This window comes from Mus caroli, chromosome 9 (assembly GCF_900094665.2).
Source record: "Mus caroli chromosome 9, CAROLI_EIJ_v1.1, whole genome shotgun sequence".
NCBI classification, from domain to species: domain Eukaryota; kingdom Metazoa; phylum Chordata; class Mammalia; order Rodentia; family Muridae; genus Mus; species Mus caroli.
The window spans coordinates 19,728,063-19,750,425 of NC_034578.1; positions in this window are offsets into that span (position 1 = coordinate 19,728,063).

Below are 22,363 nucleotides of genomic sequence, written 5' to 3' on the forward strand. Positions count from 1 at the left end.
AAAACTAAAACTAAAACTAAAACTAAAACTAAAACTAAAACTAAAACTAAAACTAAAACTAAAACTAAAACTAAAACTAAAACTAAAACTAAAACAAAACAAAAAATCCTCAACTCATAGAAAGACAATTAGTCAATTTTAGATCTCAATAAATTAAGGGTGACATCTCAATCATACACTTTCTTGTTTGAGAAATGTCATACTGTTGTATGATCAGGTGAAAGACCAACACCAAGGAAACACAAAGTTTTCTTAACAAAAGCAATTTTATTGATTTGAACAGCAAACCAAGCAGCCATGGACACATCACAAACTTGGCTGCTGACTCTGAGACTCAACCCCTGTGGGTGAGAAGGTTTTAAGTTAAAAAACCATAGTCAATGTGTGTAAGATAGCATCACAAAATTGAAAACCAAAAGGAGGTAGGTGAGCCATCTAAGATTGCATAGGAGGAAGAATAGCAGACTGGCTTTCTAATAGTAGCTTTCAAAGTCATGAATTTTGTAGTTGGAACATGGTATGAATGCAGGTTTTTGGGAGTCAGAACATATCTCCACCTTGGGGGTTGCAATTATGATGTAACCTGAATAAATAAATAAATAAATAAATAATAAATGAATAAACAAATGAGTGGAAAATATATGAAAGACAGAGTTTTGCTAAATTAGTTAGATAGTGGCGAAGTACATCTGGAACAACTACAGAAATATGTATAAATATAATGAATAAAATACATATTTCAAAGAACAAAAATAACATGAAAAACAGGACAAAGTATCTCTTATCTTTTCATACCTCTCAATACAGAAAGAAGAAACCTCAATAATATTAATGAACATTATTATATTATTCAAGGCTTCATAAAATTTTTCTTGTGGTGGTTGTATTGAGTCTTAAAGAAAGGGAACGTCCCCAGAATTGAGGAGTACTGACCTAAATGCACCGTGCTAAATTCTGGGGGCTCTAGAGGACTCAGTGCTCTTCTAATGAACCTTTGGCTAAGGGGTAGCAGATGTGACAGGAAATCCTAGAAAGAAGCTGAGTCTGCAAAGACTGATCAACTAGTACTGAGGTACTGTGGAAAGATTGGACTGTTGTAAGTTCACAAGCTAATTATTTTATCTCAGGTTAGTTTTAGTCACCTCTACCAACAGCCATTCCTAATCCACCTTTGTATCGGAACTAATATCCCATGACTATTGACAAAACAAAGCAAAAATGTTTGAAATCTACTAACTTAGCAGACTACTAGCTTCTATCAATCCAAAAATAAAATTATTATCAGGGTGACTTCTGACTGATAACTTCAGATAGAATGTCACAAGGTTGAAGCCAGTCTAGGCTATATAGGAAAACCTTATATATATATATATATATATATATATATATATATATATATATGAAAGAGAAAGCAGATTTGAATAGATTAAAAAAATGGGAGAGATGTCTGTTTTTTTTAACTGGGAAAGATTATTAGAGAAGATTTTTTTTCAATTAAGCATTGTATTCATTTATATTTCAAATGATACCCTCCCTTCTGGTTACACTTCCACCAACTCCTCCCCAATTCTATCCCCCCACATCCCTCCCCTTTGCCTCAATGCGGTTGCTCTTCCACCCATTCACCCACTCCTGCCTCACACCTCTAGTATGCTCCTATGCTGAGGCATCAAGTCTCTTTCCCCTCCCACTGATGTCAGATAAGGCCATCCTCTGTTACATATGTATCTGGAGTCTTGGCTCCTTCTATTATACTCTTTGGTTGGTGGTTAGACCCTGTTTTCTCTGGGTGGTCCAGTTAGTTGATATTGCTCTTCTTTTGGGGTTACAACCCCCTTCAGCTCCTTCAGTCTTTCCCCTAGCTCTTCCATTGAGGTCCCTGGGCTCAGTCCAATGTTTGGCTGTAAGTATTTGTATCTGTATTGGTCAGGTGTTGGTAGAACCTCTCAGGCAACAGCCCTATCAGGCTCCTGTCAGCAAACACTTCTTGGCATCAGCAATAGTGTGGGGTTTGTTGTCTGCAGATGGGATAAATCCCTAGGGGGAACATTTCTGGAATAGCGAAAACCATTCTCAACAATAAAAGTACTTGTGGCATCATTACCATCCCTGACATCAAGCTGTACTATAGAGCAATAGTAATAATAATAAAAGAAAAAAACCCTCATGGTATTGTTATAGAGACAGGCAGTTAGATCAATAGAATAAAAGACCCAGAAATGAAACCACACATCTATGGTCACTTGATCTTTGACAAAGAAGCCAAAACCATGCAGTGGAAAAAAGACAGCATTTTCAACAAATGGTGCTGGTTCAACTGGTAGTTGGCATGTAGAAGAATGCAAATTGATCCATACTTATCTCCTGTACAAAGCTCAAGTCCAAGTGGATCAATGACCTCTACATAAAAGCTGATACACTTATTCTAATAGGAGAAAAAGTGGGAAAGAACTTCAAACATATTGACATATGGGGGCATTTCCTGAACAGAACACCAATGGTTCATGCTCTAAGATCAACAATTGACAAATGAGACCTCATAAAATAGAAAAGCTTCTGTAAGGCAAAGGACACTGTCAACAGGACAAAATGGCAATCCGCAGATTGGGAAAAGATCTTTACCAACCCTATATCTGATAGAGGGCCAATATCCAAAATAAACGAAGAACTTAAGAAGTTACACTTTAGAGAACCAAATAATCCTATTAAAAATGGGGTACAGAGCTAAACAATGAATTCTCAACTGAGGAATCTTGAATGGATGAGAAGCACTTAAAGAATTGTTCAACATCCTTAGTTATCAGGAAAATGCAAATCAAAATGACCCTGAGATTCCACTTCACACCAATCAGAATGGCTGGGACCAAAAACTCAGGTGACAGCAGAAGCTGGTGAGGATATAGAGAAAGAGGAACACTCCTCCATTACTGCTGGGACTGCAAGTTGGTAAAACCACTTTGCAAATCAATATGGTGGTTCCTGAGAAAATTGGAAATGTTTCTCCCTCAAGTCTGAGCTATATTACTATGGGGCATATACCTAAAAGAAGCTCCTACATATAACAAACCCACTTTCTTCACTATGTTCATAGAGCTTTCTTTAGAATAGCCAGAAGCTTGAAACACCCTAGATGTCCCTTAAGAGAAAAATGGATACAGAAATTGTGGTACATTTACACAATGGAGTACTAGTCAGCTATTAAAAGCAATGGCTTCATGAAATTTGCAGGCAAATGGATGGAACTAGAAAATACCATTCTAAGTGAGGTAAACCAGACATAAAAGAACACAAATGGTATATTTGATAAGTGGATTTTAGACCCCACACTAAGAATACCCATGATACAACCCCAAAAGCATATGTAGCTTAAGTAGAAGACCAACACGTAGATGCTTCAATCCTACATAGAATGGGGAACAAAATAATCACAGGAGGTATAAGGAGGGATGGATCTGGGAGCAGGAGAAAGGGGGAGGGAACAAAAGTAGGCAGGAACAGGTATTGAGACAGGAGAGAAGTATAAAAGATCAGGAAATTGAATAGAAGCATGTAGCAGAGGGGATGGGGAACTGGGGATAGCCTCTAGAAAGTCCAGACTCCAGGCAAGCAAGAGGCTCCCATGAGCCAAAGGCGATGACTTTATCCAGAATACCCAACAAAGGAGAGATCTAACCTGTGGAGACCACCTCCAGTAGATATGCATGGACCTCAGTTGAGGGATGGTGTTACCCATATATCTCAAAAATTTAAACCCAGAAATGTTCCTATTAGAGAAGTTTTTAAGCAGGAAACTTGTTGTGGAAAACACTCAATGAGAGGATTACTCTTCTGAGGGGAAATAGCACCATAGATCAATTAGCAGAAAGAAAAATGAGACCCTGGGCCTACCTTCAGCAGACACCCATAGGGTGCTTGGGAACTGATGGGTCAACCACAGGTTGAGGATTCTCCTGATGAGTAACATGACCTTGGAGAAAGGCATTGCCCTGTGACTGCAGGTGATTCTGGCCATACTTATGATGTCTTAACAGGTAGCCCTCCCTAAGCTGGGAGAATGTATACCCCATCCTGCAGGAAGGGATGCAGACTGTTCACTGTGGCCTCAGCTGTCTCAACCACAGTCCAGCACTACTATATCAGGTCAGCTTGGTCGAGAGAGGACACAATTGTAATGGGCAGTATGGCTTTATGCAGTCACAACAAAGCTCTGCAAATCTTAAGGATGATAAAATGTCTTTTTCTCTTCTTGTCACTTTGTTTTGAGAGTCAGGAGGTTATTTGCAGCAACTTAAGCATTTAGGCCCCTTTTGTCTTCCAGACTTGTAGTTAGATGAGGTGAAAGAGAAGAGGTGATTATAGAAAGAGCTCTATGACCTGGGTGGGAATTTGCCATGGAGATACATCTGAATTTAAGAGAGTCAGGGGAAAATAGTAATCTAAATGATGATGGGGTAAGTTGGATTAATGAATAGCATCCATTCTCACAGTCCTGTACAGATAAGGACCATGGAGTAGGTAATATTGCCAGTATCTGATACTGAACAAAATATGCCTAGGTTTTTTTCATGTGTTTATCAAAGTTAATATTTAAAATACATTGAGATCTGGATTTTCTTTAACAATATTGAGTTGCTCTGGAGTCACAGAACTCTTCTTAAATAGGGAAAGTTGCTTCATGTGTATAGTTCAAATGGGTGTACTGAACTGACATCAAAGCCATACTTTGGAATTTCTATCCAGTGATTCCTTCTAGGCTGGTGTTTGGGTATTTGGGTAGAATATCAGTCAAAACTAGCAGAGCAGAGAATCAGGGACTTGGGGGCTCATCCCCTGAGTTAAGTCTTTCCAAGGGATTTGAACATGATTCATAGGGCTTTAGGAAGCCTGTGATGGTACCACCAAGATGGTAATCTGACACTTCCCATCTGGACTATGCCCATCTATGCAAGAAGGCAGAATGGGATACCATTTGAACAAACATGCAGTCATGATGCATATCAGAACTTTGTGGTTCAATTAAAAAATGTTATATATGTTAAGTAAAAAATGTCATATACGTTGCTATTTATAACAACAAGAAATGAAAGTTAATTTTGTATAACCTTCTATCTCAAATTTCTTCAAGATTATATATGATCAAATGAAGCCACCTTCTTTTAAGAGGGAACTTCAAAAGCACCTGTCTAATGTGTAGATCTGCTAGCTCTCTGTTTGTCTCCACAGTAGGAGGGCTAGGTATGAAGCTCATTATCAGAAGATAGACATCTCTGTTCTTACTGAAGACCAGGGGCTACAGAGATTTTTCAACAAGGACTTAATGGCAAAAATGTCATCAGTGAGTCTCAGCAGGGAAAAGAAGTAGAAATGACTTCTGAATTATAGCAGAGGCAAAATTCCCAGTGTGCTGTATCTTCTCTGGTTATATCTAGCTGAACATGGACACCTGGCAGGAGCCTTTCCTTGTGGTCTCTCTCCTCCCTCCCACTCCTGCTCAATTCTGACTGAAAACAACAGTACTCTGTTGTTATTAGTGTTTTAACCCTCTGCAGGTTTGACTTAAGGCTCTACCCCACACACATTACATGTAACATGATCTTGGCAGACCTCTGACTCTCAGAGAAGCAGGAACCATTTGTTGTTTTGGTAGGTTTAACAGGGTCTCTATCAGAGCTTGCATCTGCAGCCAGAGATTTGAAACTCTAGCAGCCACGACTCAACAAAATTTCCAAGCTGCTGTGTGATGGGGAAAGAACAAGAAATGCTGTAGGATGTCAACTCTACTCTCTTCTCTCCCCCATTTCAGCTTTTGAGGCAACATTGAGGGAAGATGGAGAGGAAGCAGGGAGCAACAGCTGATGGAGAACCTTTTCTAGTTTTGGCAGGTCTGATAGCTTCTCTTCTGATTGGTTTTTATTATTCATTTCATTTGCATATACACACTCAGCCAATCAGAACCAACCTGAGCTTTTGCTGACCCAGGTTTTACCAGCGCAGTTCTTAGTAAACTCCGGGCTTTGCTCCGGGACCTGACAAGATGAAAGATTCCATTAGTCTCTTGACTATGGGAGAGGAAAGATTATGACTGTTGATTCCAGACTCATTGAAGAAAGGGCCTTCAAAAACTTGCCTTTGAAATTTGTCAGTTGCACTCCTTCAAGACCTACCTTTACGACTCACTAGAGATGTTGCTCCAACACTGCCTTTGAGATCCACTGCCCTAGATTCTCTTTCTGGTGACCTGTTTCCCTCAGACTTGTGTTTCAAAGAAAGGCTCTCAGTAGGTATCTTGAATGCCTGTGACAAGTTTATTGAGTGTAACTTGACTGGGAACAGAACCTTGCTTAGAGTCCCTGGCTTGGTATCTCAGCAATTCAGAGATACAGCACTTGAAACCTGTATCTATTGACATCTCAGTATCACCCAAAGTTCAGATCTTCTATTCCCCATTTTGGATTGCCACACCTAAATAGTAACTTTCTGATTCCTTTTCTGAGTTTTTCCCCTTCGAATTGTTACTTTTGCATTGAAACAAAACAAAACAAAACAAAACAAAAACAAAAACTCCTCCTTGTTAACATTGTCTGCTCACTCCATTCTTGGAGGGAAGGCAAGTGAAGAACTACATTGGGGAATCCACTGTCATAGCTATTATAGCAGGAATCAGACTTGCCCATAATTCTTTGTGACTCCCTGTGAGTAGGTTACCTTGAAATTTGGGGCACCAGTTTTACCTAAAAGCTGAAGGAGGTAGATTTTTCTAGCTTTAATCACAAATCCACTAATTCACATTTGTGGTGGTGGTGTGAAAACAGGAAACTTAACTTGAATAGCCCACCAGTGAGATGCTTAGACAAGTCACTTAAGTTCCTTGAGTAATACCAACTTCTATTGTGCAACTTCTGTGGAGAAATGGAGGGTAGTGGTTTGAATGAGAACAACTGCCATAGGAAGGATTAGGAGGTATGGCCTTGTTATAATGTGTGACTTAGGGTGGGTGATTGGGTTTTAAAAGCTACAGCATTTGCACTCTCTGTTGTATCTATCTATCTATCTATCTATCTATCTATCTATCTATCTATCTATCTATCTATCATCTATCTACTTATCTATCATCTCCTCTGTCATTGCCTTGTAGTTTTTGTCTAAACATATAAACTCCCAGCTACTCCTCCAGAGCTCTGTTTGCTTGCCTGCTGCTATGTTTCCTGCTGTGACAGAAATGGAATTTACTACATTCTGGAGCCATGAGCCAGGTTTTTTTTTTTTTTCCCTTTAAAAGTTGCCTTATTCATGGAGTCTATTTACAGCAATATAAAGTAAGATGGGGGGATAAATGAAGGTTCCAACAAAAACAGGGTATAGTAACATGAGTTTAATTTATGAGACTATAGCATTACCAGAGACTGTAAGATTAGCAATTCTACTTCCAATAATAATGCTGTTAATAGCTGGGCGGTGGTGGCGCATGCTTTTAATCCCAGCACTTGGGAGGCAGAGGCTGGTGGATTTCTGAGTTAGAGGCCAGCCTGGTCTACAGAGTGAGTTCCAGGACAGCCAGGGCTACACAGACAAACCCTGTCTCAAAAAACAAACAAACAAACAAACAAACAAACAATAATGCTGTTAATAATAACGTCTAGTTTATGTATTGTTATGCCTTGTTGTCTCTCACTCAAAACTTTCCATGCTGGAGAGGAACTCATTAAGTCTTAGGAATTAGGGCTTGGGAGATGACTCAGTGGTTAAAAACACCTGTGGTTCTTCCAGCGGACCTGAGTTCAATTCTCAGCACCCAAATCAGATATCTCACAACTGCCTGTAAGTTCAGCTCTTGAAATGTCTGACTCCTGCTTCTGACTTATTCCATCACCCAGATATATGGAATGTAATACACACACACACACACTCATACACACACTGAAAATAATTTTTAAAAGACTTAGGAAGTAAAGAAAAGTTTAAAAGCTCAAGAAGTAAACAACTTACAAGTCGCAGAAAGTTCCTGAAACTTACATGATTTACCAGTCTACCTCCACCACCACTACTGTGCACATACTCTTAAAAGTTATATAAGCTGTTAAAACTGATGAGGAAAGGAAACATTCAAATTTTCTGAACATTGCTTTAGACAAATGCTTCTGAACATGCTCCTGCAAGTAACTCCTCACCCCTATTTGTCTAACTCAAATGAAGTCATTTGCTTGCTAAGCAGGACTTTGGTGGAATTATTTTAACTGGTCTGTCATTACTTCCTTATCTATAACAAATAGACGTTAGTTCCCATCTTCCCACAGTCATACAGCACAAATCTATGATGGCCTATCTCTGGAGTGTATCTTAGGGATAAAAAATGTGTTTGGAATTGATGAGAACAATCAATTGCAGTAGGAATACAGTAGGTCATTTATTTTAAACTGGTTTCTTTTAAAAATGAACATAAAGGAGAGGAAAAATAGTTCAGGAAAACAGCAACTGATTTTGCAATATTTTCGGTACTTAACACATTGTAAGAATGTTAATCACTCAAGTTTGTATCATCTGTGAATCTGCATATACTGATGTACATATGTATGTTTGTGCATGCATACATGCATGTGTTGTTCTAGCAAAATTTCTCAGCTTTGCAGACATGCTCACACACTGACAGCAATAGTATCAACATCTGTCATTTGTTTCACATCGAAAGCAATAGAGAACATTGATGCAAATAGAAAATGAAGTTTTCAATCAGCTCTTGGTAAAGGGTAGATGTCAAATAACTATATTTGTAAGGTTGAAAATACAGTACATCATCAAATTGTTCACTCACTCATGAATATAGATGTGCATCTGGCACTACAGATGGGTTTTCTTACCAAGGGGCTCTTTAATGGTAAATGCCTTTCAAAAAAGTGCCTGTTAGACACTGGGCTAATGTAACTTCCTGTACCTTACCTGTGTCCCTGGATAGGGACAGTCTAGGGATATAAAATTGGTCTGAAAAGAGAAAGCTATATACAGTGTTTGTACACAGGGTCTTTAATTTGGAATTCACCTTCTGTGACTAACAAAAAATGCATTTAGAATAATTGGAAATTTAGTTCCCCTCATCTGTATCTTTGTACAGTAATAATCTGTGAGCTTGGGCTCACAAGGACATCATACAACTAGAAAATACCATTGAGGAATTTATCAATGTGTTTGCTTTGGTTGTATCTGGTTTTATTTTCTTTTTCCAATTCCTACAGTCTATTGCTCTGTGCCTCCTTAGTTCAAATAAATGGCAGGACAAAAAGTGGAAGTCACATGCCACAATGATGGTGTTTTTTCTCTGAAAATTCATGGAGAATCTGCAGGTAGAGAGTAAATAAAGAATATAGGAGAAACAATATCAGAGATATAGTGACTTGGAGAATAAGAGGGGACAATGGGACTCTTATGTTCCCCACTATCATCAAAGACCTGAATTATAGCAGATAGGGATAGTGAGGACATCAGATAGCAGGAGTGAAAGACAAATGCCCTGAAGCATCCTCCTGAGGACAAAAGACCCTAGACATGAGTGTTGCATTGTGTCTATGTAGGTACCCCATAGCTGATATTACTCAAGTGTTAGAAAAACTAAGGATAATGGGCAGCTTGAGTGTAAACCAAGTATGCCTAGAACCAAACACCAAATGCCCTCATCACCACATCAGTGTGGGGATGCTCTAAGAAATGTCTACCCTCTCACACCTGAAGAGGAATTCCACATAGGAGACCCAATAATGCTGGGGAGTTAAGTGAGCTCTACTCTAGTAGATGGGACAGTGCCTTCCCTTTCTGCGTTTGCCATCAGTTAAGCCCAAGGGTATAATAAAGATTCCACTATCACTACTCCAAAGCAAGAAGAATGGGAAATGGTTTAGTAACCTTGATCTCTACTTGGTGCCAATCAGGAGCTAGGGTGGCACCTCTGTTGAAAACATACATGTTTCAGTCCAGATTACTAAGGAATGCTTTTTATTCATATTCTTAGACAAAGCAGTTTACTTATCATCTATCTGTCTGTCTATCAACCTATCTGTCTATAGTTCTCAGGAGTCTGCTTTGTACTGTTTACTATGATGCACTCATGTTACATCCATCCATTTTAGCAAACTTTTCTTTTCAATAAAAATGTTTTAGGAAGAATTTTTTAATTTTAATTTTTATTCACTTTATATCCCAATCACAGCCTCTCAACATCCCCTCCTCCCTGTCCCACCCACACACAATCCTCCCCCACCATTTTTCCCACCCATTCTTTTCACACAATGGGAGCTCCCTTGGGTATCACCCACCCTGGGGCATCTAGTCATAGCAGGTTTAGGCACATTATCTCTCACTGAGACCTATCCATGAAGTCCCTGTAATAGGGAAGATGATGCAATATCAGGGATCAAAGACTGAGACAGCCCCTGTTTCACTTATTAGGAGACCCACATGAATGCCAAGCTGTAAAATTGGTACAGATGTGTGTGTGTGTGTGTGGGGGGGGGTCTAGGTCCAGCTCATGCATGTTTCCTGGTTGTCCAACTCAGGCTCTGATAGCCCCGTGGTTCCAGGCTAGCTGACTCTGTGGGTTTTCCTGTGGTATCTGTGACTCCTCCATCCTGCTCATCTCTATACCCTACTCTTTCACAAGACTCCCGAGCTCTGCCTGATACTTGGCTGTGGGCCACTGCACCTGCCTCCATCCACTACCAGATAAAGTCTCCCAGGACACAGTTATGCTAGGTTTCTGTTTGCAAGCATAGAAAAATATCATTCATAGTGTTGAGGGTTGGCTCTCCCACATGGGATGGGTTCCAAGTTGGGGCAGTCCTTGGTTGGTGGTTCCCTTAGTCTCTGCTCCTTCATTATCCCTGCACATCTTGTAGGCAAGACAAATTCTAGGATGAAGGTTTTGTGGGTGGATAGATGTTGCCTTCCCTCCACCAGAAGCCCTGTCTAGCTAGAGGAGGTGACCATCTCAGTCTGTACATCCTCCTCTGATAGAATATAAGCCAGGGCCACCCCCATAAACTTCCAGCATCCTAGGCCTCCAGCTAATCACCAGAGATGTTTTCCCAGCCCTTGATGATTTCCATTCTAGTTTTCAGGCCTCCCTTTCTCTACATCTGATCCACATCCCCATTCCTCACTTCACCCTCTCTCCTACCCAGTTCCCTCTCTCCATCCACCTGTGGTAGCTATTCAGTTTCTCCTTCTGAGTGAGGTTTTTTCATCCTCCCTTGAAACATCCTTATTATCTAGCTTCTTTAGCTCTGTACACTGTAGCATGGTTATCCTGCACTTTATGGCTAATGTCCTCTTATGAATACATACCATATGTCCCTTTCTGGCTCTGGGTTACCTCACTCAGGATGATATTCTCAAGTTCCATCCATTTGCCTGAAAATTTCAAGACTTCTTTGTTTTTAATAGCTGAATAGAATTCCATTGTGTAGTTGTTCCACATTTCAAATAAGAGTATATTACACAGTGGGATTTTCCAGACTCAAAGTCTAGTCATCTCAATGAACTTCTGTACTCGTAGAGAAAGCCATTCTGAAGCTGTGGAGTTTCCCAATGGATTTTCCTCTTTTTCTGGAAGTTATATTTACATGTATTTATCAACTACATAAAATGAAAAAAAATAATGGTAGAGTTATAATAAGAAAAATAATTACCTGTATATCTTTTTCATGAGTCATTTGACTATCATCTGGTTTTCATATTTATCACCTAATATTTATCCTTTCTTCTTCTATCTACATGCTAAGCTGTACTCATATATGCACCATGCTACCTATATATTGCATGTATAGGTATAGATAACATAGACTAGGATCTTCTTATGAGAACATGTGGATAATTTTCTTTCTGGAATTGTGTGACTTATTGTTATATATACTATGTTCATCCAGTTTCCTTTAAATTCTGTGATTTCAGCTTTTAAAGAACTGGCTAGCATTCCAATAGTATTACATTTTATACACATGCTCAATTTTTATTATCTATTCATCTTTGTCAATGGGGTTTATACTATTTCCTTGCTATAGTGAAGAAAGCAGCAATAAGTTTGGGGTGCAAATCTCTTTGATAGGGTGTGAAGTTCTCTGGGCATATGTTCAGAAGTGAAATCTCTAGGTGATAGTTCTAGTTTCAACTTTTTGAGGAACATCCAAGTTAATATCTATTGGTGTTAATTTGAACCCACAATCATCAGCAAATAAAGGTTCCTCTTTCTCTACATTCTTTTCAACTTTTGCTGGCAGACTTCATGATGATAACTATGCAGTGAGCTGAGGTGGTACCTTAACAAGCTTCATTTTATTTACCTTTTGGCACCTTAGTTTTTTCTTTTTTATCATTTTCTTTTCATATTAAATATTCTGATCATGCTTTCCCATATCCCAACTCCTCCCCACTACCCTACCTACCCAAAGTCATGCAATTTCTTTGCCTACCCCTTAAAAATAGTCAAAATTGTAAAAATCCCCCAGCCCCCCAGATATTTCTCAGTCCCTTGGGAGAATAAGATTTGCATCAAGCATCTGTGGAGCTTTTCTGGTGAGAATTTAAGGGGGATATGGTGACGAAGGCTTTGCCAGAATTCTTACTCATTTTGAATTCAGAAATTCAAACTAAAACTAGCTCCTATTAAGCCACACATAGAACAATAGAATATAGTCATCTATAAATTAATACTTTATTAATATTATAAGCATGTATTTAGGAGAGTAATAAATTCAGAATAATACATTTACAATTCAGTAGTTATGAAAGATATCAAACTGTTACCCATTTCATTTTATTCCTTTTGTTTCTCCTATGTTTGTCTTAATGAGAAAAGACTGGTAAGATTACAACATATGTTAGAAAAACATAGCAATAAAATCCTAAAAAAAATGTGAGTTACTTTTGAAGTTCTTAATATATCTCTGTGGAAAATTATAATTCAAATACTTTTAAGGAGGAAGATAATTTCCATCAACATTTATGTGGCACCAAGAAATACTACACACTTATGGCATCGTCGTAGTTATTTATAAGAAACAGTTAAGGTTTTCATACTCTTGAGGATTATCTTGGTGTTAGAGGAAGGCACCTGAAAGTTATATGACACAATACCCTTTATGTGATGTTTACCATTTATTCTTGTATCATTCACTTGCTCAGTACAACTGAGTGCCTAATATATTCCAATGAGGTGGTTCTGACTTTATTGAAAAATAGGTACACAACATAGAAGCCACCAAACCCAAACACTAAAACCAAACCCAAACTGCAAGGGCTTGCAGACAGTAGCCTGATATAGCTGTCTCCTGAGAGGCTCTGCCAGTGTCTGGCAAATACAAAAGTGGATGTTCATAATCATCCATTGGATGGAGCACAAGGTCCCTGATGAAGGAGCTGGAGAAAGTACCCAGGGAGATGAAGGAGTTTGAAGCCCCATAGGAGGAATATCAATATGAACTAACCATCACTCCCCAGAGCTCCTTGGAACTAGACCACCAATCAAAGAAAACACAAAGTGGAACTTGTGCCTCTAGCTGTATATGTATCAGAGGATGGCCTAGTTGGTCATCAGTGGGAGGAGAGGCCCTAGGTCCTTTGAAGGATCTATGCTCCAGTATAGGAAAATTCTAAGTAAAGAAAATGTGCAAAGCCATGAACATATGTGGGAGAGAACCTGGAGAGACACTCAAACTGTGGTATCCAGCACTTCTAAAATGAACCTCAGTGATCTTCAGTGATGCTCATGCCCTTGTGAAATATCATTTAACAGGAAGGTAAGGCCAGTTTATGTGACCCATAGAATACTGTAAACGTGCTGATATGTTACTGACAAGATTCATCAGAGAGGAAGACATTGTTTCTTCACTTTGGTCTTATGGATCACTTATTGTAAGAGAAGCCAGTAACCCTATGATATGGATAAAGAAATTGTAAAGAGGCCCAGAAGGAGAAATTAAGATTCCTCACCAACATCCGTGGACACCTTGCCAGGCAGGAGAGGGGATATCTGGGAGGAGTTCAGTTGTCTAGTCCAAATCAAAGCTTAAGTGATTGCATGCACAGTTCACCTGTGAATGCAATCTTGAAAGAGATTAAGTCAGAATTCCTGAGATGTGATCTTTCTGGGAAATACACAAATATTAAGGTGCTAAATTCTTTTTGTTTTAACATAAAGTTTTAGAATTATTTGTTTATACAATTATAAAGAGCCAGTACACAGTATTTTAGTCATTCAAACCCACTAGCAGTCTGTATCCTTCTTTCCCACTAGTGGATCCCACCAGCTACTGAAGTAGATTGAGATGGAAAATATGATGTTGCTTTCTGATCTTGTATAGACAGTGTGCTGTATGTCTACAAGGGTAGATTGGGATAAGATTAGCATTTGAAACAATGGAGTCAGTAAAATGCTATTCTCTAGGTGGAGGAGTATTAGGTAATCTCTTGGGGGAAGCAGGTAAAACAGAAGGCAGAGGAAGAGGGAATCCTACATGACCTGCTTTCCTATGTGTAGCAACTTCAAGTACAGAGATAATAAATTAGAACATATTTATGTTATATAAGAATGATTGAGTCAATAACTTTTGTTGATTGCCACCTTGGAATCTTACAATTCAAATTCTAGAGACATTTGTCTACCAGAAGACCATTATATGGTAGTGATTTCATACAATTCTATTCCAGGATGTCAATTAAAAATCACAAACAAGGAGAAAAGGAAGATGGGACTCTTTATAGAATCCTTTCCTCTTAAATTCTGGACTATAGGCTTGAACTTCTGTCACATGCTGATTGCACTCAATTTTGCCTCAGTTATAATTTATGGATCACTTTGGTTGTCATGGGCCATTATCATTACCGAATGCCTTGGCCTTATTATGGCACCTGCATTCATCCATCTCACAAAAATGGACAGTCAGACATTAAGTGCCTGTTGAGAAAACCATTCCCAAGCTGTGCAGGTTAGTGCCAGTCTCTGATTGTTCCCAGATGACATCTCTCAGATGACATTATAATTTGTGTTCTCTATTTAGAGGAACAGTTACAAGGCACCCCAGTATAGCATTTGCATACATTTTTCCCCCATTCTCTATACTTTCATTTCTTTTTTTAAAGGCATTTTATTTCATTTGATATTTTCTTCATTTACATTTCAAATACTATTCCCAAAGCCCCCCTCTACCCTCCCCCCACCCTGCTCCCCATCCCACCTACTCCTCCTTCCTGGCCCTGGCATTCCCATGTACTGGGGCATATGATCTTTGCAATACCAAGGGCCTCTCCTCCCATTGATGGCTGACTAGGCCATCCTCTGCTACATATGCAACTAGAGACACAGCCCTGGGGGGGGGTGGTTACTGATTAGCTCACACCGTTGTTCCTCCTATAGAGTTGCAGACCCCTTCAGCCCCTTGGGTACCCTCTCCAGTTCCTTTGTTTCAACATTTTCTAACTTTACTTCAAGACTCAGTTTTATATATATATATATATATATATATATATATATATATATATGTGTGTGTGTGTGTGTGTGTGTGTGTGTGTATGTATGTATGTCTTTTACTTTCTTAAAATATTCTCTTTTGTGGAATACCTTGTGGAATTTTACCTTTCTTAAAAATATTCATAAGATCACCAGAAAATGATTATGTCAGTAAAGTGTTTGGTTTTCAAGCATGGGGATCTGAGTTTGCACCAATAGCACACAAGTGGTAAACCATGGAGGTTAATGTGCCTCTGTAACCTAACCTAAGAAAACCCCTGGAGTTTTCTACACAGCTGGTTTATGAATGAAATCTTACTAGACCTGGCAAGATTCAGATTCAGTGACAGAATTTGTCTCAAAAAATAAGGTGGATGTTAGGTACTAGCTTTCTGTGTTCAATGAGTCAAAACTTTATTATTATTATTATTTTTGAGACAAGAGCTCTCATTGAACCTGGATGTAACTAAAAATTTCAAGGTGGCTACCTAGAACCTCCACCCCTACTGACTAGAGTTCACAGTACTAGAAGATACTCTGCTTGCTGTCAAAGGAGAAAAGTAAACACCAACCCAGCTACATTCTTGCAAGATGTACAACAGTGGTACTAAAACTGTAGAAGAACCAACCAGCATCCGATCACATTTAAAGCTTACTCCTTGAGATGGAAGCCATGCCCAAAACTGCTCAGGTGTCCTAGAACCTGAGAGTAGGTAGGTCATGGGGTTCTATGGGAAAACCAAATACTACTGTTCTGCTAAAGGAATGGATGTTAGATACGATGTGAGATACTAGCTTCCTGCCAATATTCTATTAATCTCAATTATCAGTGTCTGTTTATCTAAATGATCAGTTGTTCAGCTATCATAAGAGAGGCTTCTTTCTGTAGTTGATGGGAACAAATACAGAGAATCAGAACTGGACAATGTGCAGATCCGTTGGAATACTGAGTTCTAAATAGAATGTTTCCATCTATTGGGGCTCAGGAAACTCTGAGGGAAAAGAGGCAGAAAGATTTTAAGAGCCAGTGGGGATGGAAGATAGCAAGGAAATAATGATTTCTAGTTACAACAAAACTAATGCACATATTGAGTAACAGAGACTGTGGCAGCTTGCAGCATGCACAGGGCCTGCATAGTTCTAAGCCTGATGGGGCCCAGTGCTGAGAGGAGTAGATATGAGCTGCCACTCCTAACCAGAAGCTATTTCTAGTTGACAATCACTCTCAAAGAAAAGTCTGCCCCTCAAAAAATGGAGTTACACTGGGCACATTAACCACACTTAGAACAAACTCAGTGTTTTTTTTTTCAAGTATTTTTATCTCATAATTCTATGACTGGTCACTGAAGTATGAATTTCTGGCTTCATTGGAGACTCAGTTGTGTAATGTAGTGATTTCAGTGGCTTCTAAGTTCAGTGGTGGTTTGAAGTTCTGACTTCTGAGATTCCAGTAGTCACTGACTGATCCCAAATATATAATAATGTGGTCCTAGAGGTTATGATAGAAATATAGCTCTAATCACATATCCCCAGATAGTATAAAGACTTCAGTGGGTCTGTTTAGTATCTGTCCTTCAGCAGGGGTGTCCAAGTACTTGCCTTCATCTGGCTTCCTTGGCAATTAGTGTACAGCCCTACCTTTTGTTATCTTGTAATAGAGCCAAGGCAAGACATTTGTCAGTCAACATAGAGTCTCAGCATGCAGTTGAGCTGCATGCAGATATCCCTCTAAGAAGAATCACAGAAAATCAAATATCCCTAATGGCTGAAAACATGGGAGATTAAAAAGCAAAAGGAAAACCCAATCCAGGAGATTCATAAAACAAAATAAAGAAGCATAAAAATATGACATGTTCACCATCCAAGGCCAACCAACTTGTTAAGGAATCCAAAGCTACAAACAAAGCCTAAATAACTGAGAACTAATTCAAGGATTTACTTTTAAATGAAATTAATAATCATATAGAAGGTCCAAACAAACATGCATAAGTGGAAGAAATCTATCAAATATATTGACAAAACAGTTTCCAAAGTGAATGGAAAAGTCAGTAAACTGGATTCTCAGATCCAATATATTAAGAAAATACTTATTAAGGAGATTGAAACTTTGAATAGTAGTAAAACAGAAATATATGAAATAGTGATATCCAATCAAATTAAATCCTCAAAAACCAGCATCATTTATAGGCAAGATCATGTAGATCAGTGCTTCTAAATCTTCCTAATGCTGCAACTCTTCAGTACAGTTCCTTGTGGTGGGGTGACTATCAACCATACGTTATTTTGTTGCCATTTCATAGCAACAAAAAACTGTAAATTTGTTACTATTACAAATCGTAGTGTAAATATCTTCTATGCCACCTCCAAAGGAGATGCAGCCCATAGGGTGAGAACCACTGATGGAAAGAAATGAATTTCAAGGATGAAGAACAATGTTAAGAGAACAAAACAAAAAGATGTGTGTAAGGAAAAATTGGAGCAAGGGTGGTACTCCCAAGAAGTCTGGGACATATTCAAAAGGCAATACATTAAAAGATGAGGATACATTTTTTAAACCTAATAATAAGTGGTATAGAAGAAGGAACAGAGGGAATATTGAATAAAATAAACAGACTAATGAAATTATTGCAGAAAACTCCCCAAATTTATACAAAGGAGTAGACCCCCAAATATAAGAAGTATATAGAACTCTCAATAGAAATGAGCAAAGAAGAAACTTCCCATGACATGTTAGTCAGGATATCAAAAGTACAAAGCACCTCTACTGGGGGCCCTGTGTTCCAAAAATAGATGACTGTGAGCATCCATTTCCATATTTGCCAGGCACTGGCATAGCCTCACATGAGATAGCTATATCAGGGCCCTGTCAGCAAAATCTTGCTAGCATATGCAATACTGTCTGCAATAGTGTCTGTTTGGTGGCTGATTATGGTATGGATCCCCAGGTGGGGCAGTCTCTGGATGGTTCTTCCTTCTGTCTCAGCTCCAAACTTTGTCTCTGTAACTCCTTCTATGGGTATTTTGTTCCCCATTCTAAGGAGGGATGAGGAGCTGAAGGGGTCTGTAACCCTATAGGAGGAACAGCAATATGAACTAACCAGTACTTCCTGAGCTCATGTCTCTAGCTGCATAAGTAGCAGAAGTTGGCCTAGTCGGCCATCATTGGGAGGAGAGGCCCTTGGTCTTGCAAAGATTATATTGCCACAATACAGGGGACTGCCAGGGCCGGGAAGCAGGAGTGGGTGGGTTGGGGAGCAGGGCAGAGGGAGGCTATAGGGGACTTTCAGGATAGCATTTGAAATGTAAATGAAAAAAAAATCTAATAAAATTGTTTAAAAAAAATTACAAAGCAAAGAAATAATACTAAAGGCAGCAGAAGAAAAGCATCCACTATTTCAAAGGCACGGATATCAAAATTACCCCTAAACAGTTCATTGGCATCCATAAAAGCCAGAAGAATATGGGACTAAACATCTCAAGCTTCGAATGTTAATAACAATGAACCAAGAGTGCTATCTTTCCACACTGATGGAGAAATAAATATATTTCAATACAAATACAAATTAAGGCAATTCATGACAATAAACCCAACACTGGTGAAAGTCTCTGATCAAGTGCTTTACAAGAAGGAAGAAAAAGAGACAGCCTCCTTGACCTGAACACATGAAAGTGTATACTCTACAAAAACAATGGCTAACTAAGCGAATTGGACATGAGAAATAAAACACCATATCCAAGACAGAAACCTGTAAACCCTCTAAACTAACACAGGCAAAGGAGGAGAGATACCAGTAACACAACCAAACAGAGCATCACCTAACAATCCATGTGAAACAGAAGACTCTGATCAGTAACACACTTAAATTTAAATGGCCTCAATTCATCACTAAAATAATAGAGATTAATGGATTAGATTTAAAATCAAGAACAAAACATATGATCTCTCCAAGAAATTTCTGTAGGTAGCAAATAGCAAAGATTCTAAAATCTCGATAACAAAAGGTTGAAAAACTATCAAAGCAAATAAAAAATATGAAGAAATAGGTGCAGTTCTCCTGACACCAGACAAGGTAGACTTCAACCCAAAACTAATTAGAAGAGATTAATAATAAGAGGGACAACTAATCTAGAAGAAGAAACAATTACAAAAATCTATTCCTTGAATATTAGAGCCCCCAGTTTCATAAGAACAAACACTAAAAAGTATAAAATATCACATAGTCTACAGTGGCAAAGAGCTACCCTCTATAAGTGGCTCAAAGTACCTCCTGCCATTAACCAGTTCACCCAGGCTCTGAACAGGCAAACAGCTGCTTAAGCTAGCCCACAAGTATAGGCCAGAGACAAAGCAAGAGAAGAAGCAAAGGCTACTGGCCTGTGCTAAGAAGAAAGCTGCTGACAAAGGCAACGTCCCAACTGAGAGACCATGTGTCCTCTGAGCAGGAGTCAATATAGTCAGCACCTTGGAGGAGAACAAGAAGGCTCAGTTGATGGTGATTGCCCATGATGTAGACCCCACTGAGCTGGTGGGTTTCCTGCCTACCCTGTGAAAGATGGGGGTGACCTACTGCACCATCAAGGAAATGCCTGGTGCCTGGTTCACAGGAAGACATGCACCACTGTTGCCTTCACACAGGTTAATTCGGAAGACAAGGATGCTCTGACTAAGCTGGTGGAAACTATTGTGTCCAATTATAATGACATATGACCAGATCTGCCACCACTGGGGAGGCAACGTCCTGTGTTCTGTGGCTCACATTGCCAAACTGGAAAAGGCAAAACCTAAACTGGGTTCTATGTACACTAAGTTTTCTGTACATAAATAAAATTGCAAAATTAGAGAAAGAGAGAGAGAGAGAGAGACAGACAGACAGACAGACAGACAGACACAGAGAGAGAGAGAGATCTAATAAGAGCTAATAAATGATCCAAACTTTCATTTGCAAGTCCATGATTCATACCAAGTAGTTTTTCTACTTCAAAAACATTACCAAATTGGGGTGGGTATTGCATGCCCATATTCTTAGATACTTAGACTGAGTCAGGAGTATAGCATGATCCTTGGATTTGAAGGACAGACTCCATTTCAGAAGGAATAACCGCAATGATAACCTTGTATGTTGGCAGTTAAAATGTGCATTCTGAGAAGTGGTACCTTACATACTTTCAGTTGTGCTGAGCATGTTATATGTAGCTTTGTTTGCGGTAAAGGACAGGAGCTAAACATGGAAGAGGTTAGGTGAAAGAAGGTTTTTAGTTAACTTTATTTTGCTTCTGTAATTAGGATACAATTACATAATTCCCCCTTCTCTTTCTTTCCTCTAACTTCTCTCCTGTTCTCCAATTCTCTTTAAAATTTATGACCATTATATTTTATATATAATATACATTAATTATATATAATATAATAACCTATATTATACAATTATATATAATATATAATAAATATATATAATAAATAATATATAAAATAAATATATGTTATAAAATATAAAAAGATATGCTGTTATATATTTTCAAATACATAGATTAGATTTGTATAACATATAGTTATATAATAAATATACAAATATACAAACTGCTCAGCCCATAGAATGTAACTTATATGTATAGGATTTTAGGACTGATCACTTGGCATTTGATAACCCACTGGTGTCCTAAGGCTCAGAGTAGGTTCTCCTCCTCTTAGCATTCCTAGTTGCCTGTAGTTTTTTGTCTACTGTTGAGGCCCTGTTAGATTCCCTGCCTTTCACGATAGTATATCCATTCGTGTCATAGTTATTCAGGTCTTGTTTAGGTAGCTGTGTTGATGAGACTTCATGAGTGTAGCTTCTCTGACATTTCTCGGAGACCCAATTTCATAGAAAACTTCTGTTCTTCTGTATCTTACACTTTTTTCATTTCCTTGTCTACATGAGTTCAGCACTGTTGTATTTTGAAAAGGTTTTAAGCCTCTCTTATGGGACTTACTATTCTGTATAGTTCTTAATGTGTTTCTACTAATTGGCCCCTTCTTCTTCCACTCTCTCATCCTATTATGAATGTATTGAAATTAATACACTGTCAAGTCAATATTGTGTGTTGGGTTTATTATCTACCTTTATTTCTTTTTTTTTTCTTTTTTTAAAATTAGGTATTTATTTCATTTACATTTCCAATACTATCCCAAAAGGGCCTCACATGCTCCCCCACCCACTCCCCACCCACACACTCCCACTTCTTGGCCCTGGCCTTTCCCTGTACTGAGGCATATAAAGTTTACACTTCCAATGGGCCTCTCTTTCCACTGATGGCTGACTAGTCCATCTTCTGATACATATGAAGATAGAGACATGAGCTCTGGGGGTTACTGATTAGTTCATATTGTTCTTCCACCTATAGGGTTGCAGATCCCTTTAGCTCCTTGGTTACTTTCTCTAGCTGCTCCATTGGGGGCCCTGTGATCCATCCAATAGCTGACTGTGAGCATCCACTTCTGTGTTTGCTAGGCCCCAGAAGAGTCTCACAAGAGACAGCTATATCTGGGTCCTTTCAGCAAAATCTTGCTAGTGTATGCAATGGTGTCAGAGTTTGGAAGCCGATTATGGGATGGATCCCCGGATATGGCAGTCTCTAGATGGTCCATCCTTTTGACTCAGCTCCAAACTTTGTCTCTGTATCTCCTTCCATGGGTGTTTTGTTCCCAATTCTAAGAAGGGGCAAAGTGTCCACACTTTGGTCTTGGTTCTTCTTGAGTTTCATGTGTTTAGCAAATTGTATCTTATATCTTGGGTATTCTAAGTTTCTGGGCTAATACCCTCTTATCAGTGAGTACATATTGTGTGATTTCTTTTGTGATTGGTTTACCTCACTCAGGATGATGCCCTCCAGGTCCAT